Source organism: Hevea brasiliensis, chromosome 13, assembly GCF_030052815.1.
Source record: "Hevea brasiliensis isolate MT/VB/25A 57/8 chromosome 13, ASM3005281v1, whole genome shotgun sequence".
In the NCBI taxonomy this organism is placed as follows: Eukaryota; Viridiplantae; Streptophyta; class Magnoliopsida; order Malpighiales; family Euphorbiaceae; genus Hevea; species Hevea brasiliensis.
The window spans coordinates 25,919,006-25,924,529 of record NC_079505.1 but is presented as its reverse complement, the minus strand read 5'-3'; the positions used below and the strand labels follow the sequence as shown (position 1 = coordinate 25,924,529).

At 36.4% G+C, this 5,524-nt stretch overlaps 1 non-coding gene across 1 annotated transcript; it reads left to right on the top strand.

Moving 5' to 3' along the window:
* Positions 1-2,764: 2,764 nt before the first annotated feature.
* LOC131172302 (small nucleolar RNA R71) lies at positions 2,765-2,871 on the top strand. Its single transcript, XR_009142784.1, has one exon. It is a non-coding gene; the product is annotated as a small nucleolar RNA R71 (small nucleolar RNA).
* Positions 2,872-5,524: the final 2,653 nt, after the last annotated feature.

Here is a 5,524-nt window from a genome sequence, read left to right as displayed (position 1 = left end):
AATTCATCCATGAACACCTCAATGCAAGTATCAATGTAATATGAAAATATGCTCATCATGCATCTCTGAAATGTGGTAGGTGCATTACAAAGACCGAAGGGCATCCTTCTAAAAGCGAAAGTTCTAAAAGGGCAAGTGAAGGTAGTCTTCTCTTGATCCTCTGGTGCAATCACAATTTGATTATATCTAGAAAAACCATCAAGAAAGCAAAAATAAGACTTACCTGCTAACCTCTGAAGCATCTGATCATTGAATGGCAGTGGGAAGTGGTCCTTCCTTATTGTTGAATTCAGCTTGCGGTAGTCTATGCACATTTGCCATCCACTCTGAATCCTTGTTGGAACAAGTTCATTATGTTGATTTGCTACCATAGTGACTGCTGATTTTTTTGGCACTACTTGGACTGGACTTACCCATTCGCTGTTTGAAATTGGGTAAATAACTCCTGCATCCAGTAGCTTTAAAATCTCCTTCTTCACAACGTCCATCATCTGTGGGTTCAATCTCCTTTGAGCTTATCTACTTGGTTTAGCCTCATCCTCTAGTAAAATCTTGTGCATGCACACTGATGGACTTATACCTTTGATGTCAGCTATTGTCCATCCAATTGCTTCCTTATGTACTCTCAGAACCCTAATCAATCTGTCTTCTTCAATCTTTGTTAAATTACTTGAGATGATAGCTGGAAGTGTCTTATTGTCTCCCAAGTAAACATACTTCAAATGCTCAGGTAAAGGCTTGAGTTCAAGAACTGGTGCCTGCACCACAGAAGGTAATAATTTTGTGTGAGATACAGGTAAATCGATCTTTGGTACTCTATATTTTTTTTGAACAGGAGGTAATGACTGCAATGCCATTACTGCCTCTTGAACCTCTACACTTAATGGTTGATTGGTACTGATTTCTTAAATTCCTTGACTAATCACCACTTCTAACTCATCCTCCATGCTTAACTCAAAGACATATTGTATCAAAGACATCAATAGAAAAGATAGAATGATCATCTCCATCAAACTCCATAGTTAATGACTGCAATGCCATTACTGCCTCTTGAACCTCTACACTTAATGGTTGATTGGTACTGATTTCTTAAATTCCTTGACTAATCACCACTTCTAACTCATCCTCCATGCTTAACTCAAAGACATCCTGCACAATTGTATCAACGACATCAATAGAAAAGATAGAATGATCATCAGCAGGATACTTAATGGCATCAAAAATATTAAATTTGACAGTCTCTCCATCAAACTCCATAGTTAAGGTACCATCATCCGCATCGATTTTTGTCTTGCTAGTTTTTAGGAAAGGTCTTCCAAACAAAATCAAAGCTGACTTTGATGTGGGAACACTATCCTCCATATCCAGAATGTAAAAATCTGTAGGAAAAATCAATTCTCCAACTTGCACCAACACATCCTCAACCACTCCCAATGGGTAAGCATTAGAACGATCAGCTAACTGAATAATGACACTAGTTTCTTTCAAAGGACCCAAATTTAAAGTTTGAAAAACTGAATTCGACATAACATTAATAGATGCTCCTAAATCTGCCATTGCACGTTCAAATTTAGAATCACCTATTCTGCAGGGAATAGAAAACAAACCTGGGTCCTTACACTTAGGGGGTAATTTTTGCTGAATTAATGCCGACACATTTTCCCCGACACTAATCTTCTCATTATTCCTCAACTTGTGCTTTGTAGTGCATAGTTCCTTAAGGAATTTAGCATACTTGGGAACTTGTTTGATTGCATCAAGTAAAGGTATATTCACCTCTACCTTCCTGAAAGTCTCCAAAATTTCTTTCTCTTGTTCTTCTTTCTTCGTCTTGGCCAACCTGCAGGGGAATGGAGGAAGAACAGAATTATTAACCTTATTCAGTTTAGGTTTAGTATTTACCTCAATTTCAAGAACTTCAGACTCTTTTTCTCCTTGCTTCTTCTTTTTTATTGACTCATGTGGAGTCTGATTATCAACTTCTTTCCCACTCCACAACAGTATCGCACTCGCGTTTTCTCTTTGGTTCATGACTGTTTGTGATGGAAGCTTTCCAGAACCTTGAGCTTCCAGCTTACTCAAAGATGAGGCTAACTGACCAATCTGCCTCTCTATGTTTTGAATGCTATTTCTGGTCTCCTGTTGAAACTATTGGGTATTGTTAGCCAAAGCCTTAACAATTTCATCAAGTGACATACCTTGATTTGAGGGAGGCGGAGGTGGAGGTGGTTGATTCACTTGTGGTCTTTGCTGTTGGTTTTGGTTTTGCACCGGTTGATTACCATAACTCAAATTGGGATGATCTCGCCATCCTTGATTATAAGTATTAGAATAGGAATCATACCTGCATTGTGGCTATCCATAATTTCCTACTGCATGCTGTCCATAATTTCCTACTGCATTAGCATGTTGCATTGATTCATCCTCTTGTAATGCAGGACACATGTCAGTAGCATGACCTAAACCTGAACAAATTCTACATACCTTAACAGTTTGCATGTTCCCTACAACCAACTACCTCACCAAAGAAGTTAAATCAGAAATTTGTTTCTCAAGGTTAGATGTACTTACCTCATTAACCTTCATAGGTGTGTGATCCATTCTCATTCCAAACTGCTGAGAATTTGCTGCCATGTTAGCAATCAGCCTCCTTGCCTCTTTTGGTGTCTTATCAACTAAAGCTCCTCCACTAGCAGCATCTATCATATTGCGGTCCATTGGTAGAAGTCCCTCATAGAAATACTGAATCAACAACTGCTCACTTATTTGATGATGGGGATAGCTTGCACACAACTTCTTAAATCTCTCCCAATACTCTTACAAACTCTCTCCATTGTACTGTCGGATGCCACAAATTTCTTTTCTTATGTTGGCAGTACAGGAAGCAGGAAAATACTTCTCCAAAAATATATGTTTCATCCATTCCATGAGTTGACAGATCTAGAAGGAAGGTAATACAACCAATCCTTAGCTGTGCTTTCCAGTGAGAAGGGAAAAGCTCGAAGCTTAATTTGATCCTCTGAAACTCCTTAAGACTTCATGCTGGAACACACAACATGAAATTCCTTTAGATGCTTATGTGGATCCTCACCTGCAAGACCATGAAACTTAGGCAACAAATGGATTAGTCCAGATTTCAACTCAAAAGCAACATTTTAAGTAGGGTATTGGATACACAAAGGCTGTTGATTTAGGTCAGGAGTAGCCAACTCTTTCAAGGTTCTAACAGCCATGGTTTCGTTTTTGAAATTTGATTCTGACTCCGAATCCGAACTTAGCTACTTTGGAGATTGGACTCCTTCAGATGTACTCGGAACCTGCTTAGCTTGCTTAGCCAATTTTCTCAAACGTTTAGCTGTTTTTTCTACTTCTGGATCAAAGATCAACTCACCAGATTTAGAAATTCTTGTCATAAAAAAAAAAAAATCAAAGTAAAAATAGAAAAATGCCTCAAAACCCTAGAAAACAATCGAATTTGGCCTCAAGAGGGTGGGGCCCAAAAATCCTATGGATTGATTGGTCTTGATCAGAGTGTCGTTTCCTTCAAAATAGGTATGGGTCGCCCTCCAAATTCAACCAAAATTCTAAATGAATAGTAACACTGAACAGTAACACCGTAATATATTTTATTATTTATTTATTTTTTCAAACATTTGAAAATAGCAACAACTCACAAACAAAATTAATAACAAAATATTCTAACACAGAAAACATGAAATTCAATAAATTTCATTCCCTAGCAACGGCGCCAAAATTCTTGATGGGTGTCGAATCCACTAGAAATTAAATTAACTAAACTCACCAACTATGAAATATTTTCTACAGTAAGTGGTAAATCCAGGTCGAACCCTAGAGACTGAATTATTAAATTTCGTGCACTTGTGTAATGGAAAAAGAAACACAGGTTAGGGGGGGGGGGGTAATTCACAATCCCAAGAAGAAATCAAAAATCCAAAATTAAGATATAAAAATAAGAAACTCTTCAATTAAACAAACTTCAGTCCAAGGTAATTCGCATTCCAATGCATTGATTTGATCATAGACAAAAGAAATACAATTATATCTTATTGAATACTTAACGTAGATTTACCAAACAGCGAGGTAAACCCCTAATTTCCCTATACTCATCGATTCGAGCCCAGCACTATTATTGACTCTAATTATTAACTGAGTTGGTATTAAGCAATTCTCATCAAATTAATAACTGCTTTAAGAAAATGAAGTAGTTAAGCTGAACAATAATTTATGAAGCATAAATCATTTAATCCACCCTATTGTTTCCTTAGATTATTATAAAAAACTTAGATCATAATCAATAAAACCTAATTGCTACTCATGTTCAATCTTACACAACAATTACAGATTGTGAAGATGAACTAGTAATTGATCAAATCAAACAATTAACTAATAGGCCTTTTTAGCAAATCATTCAACAGATCAAAAATAATTAAATCAGAAAATAATAGATATTCAAAAAGGCATAGATTAAATTAAGAACCTAATCTCACAAATCATGTAAAAGAACTTGAATCCCTTGAACTGAATTAAAAACTTAGCCACTCATGTTCATGGCTTACAGAAAAATAAAGAAAAATAAAGAAGAAATCTAAAAAGAGAATGGAGAACAAATGTCTTCTATGGAGAATGAAGGTCTGAATGGGATGCTCTTAGCTGCTGCCCAAAGACATATTTATAATAAAAAACCTAACCCCAAAGATAGGAACCAAACTAGGAAAAGTTTTGAAATTCAAAAGACAAATTTTCAGCCTGTGTTCACATCTCTGGAATCAAGGCTGATTTTCAGCAACTTTCTTTCCGAATCTGCCTCTGCTCTCTTTAGGAAAGTTGTAGCCCTATTTCTTAGCTTTTCAACGGGTACTAATTTGCCCAAATCCAAGGTCTACAGCCTAAGTTATGGCCCAAAAACTAAGACTAGTTCAGATAGATGGTCCAGCCCATAGTGACGATTTCATTGCCATTTTTGACAATTAAAATGGCCTCATCTCACGTCCAGCCCTTCCTAGAAGTTGTAGAGGTGGCACTTGAGATTCAATTGGGCTTTGGCTTGCTTCATTTTGACGTCTGAAACTCCAGATACAAAATAAATATCAAAACTGGTCGTGACACATCAAGTCTAGGCTTTTGCAATAGATCCATAGCTCATTTTGTCAACCTTGGAGACTGATTTGGGCTTTGGTCCCTCTTTATCATTTGAAGTGTTCTATCTTAGATTTTCAATGGATACAATAGCACTCAATTTGGAGAACCACAACTTTAGAAACACCTAAAAAATACAGCAAAGGTCAAATGCTGAAAATTTCTCCATTTAACACAATTATTCCACAACTATCTAAAAATATGCCTAAATGATAAATATATTTTAACCAACTAAATTAAAAATAAAAACACACTAAAAACACTAAATGTGATGGGAGTAAAATTAATAAAATATGCACTTATCACATACCATGCATTGCATTTTTACGAATCGAGGTGACACTAATGCAGATCTGTTTGATTTTCT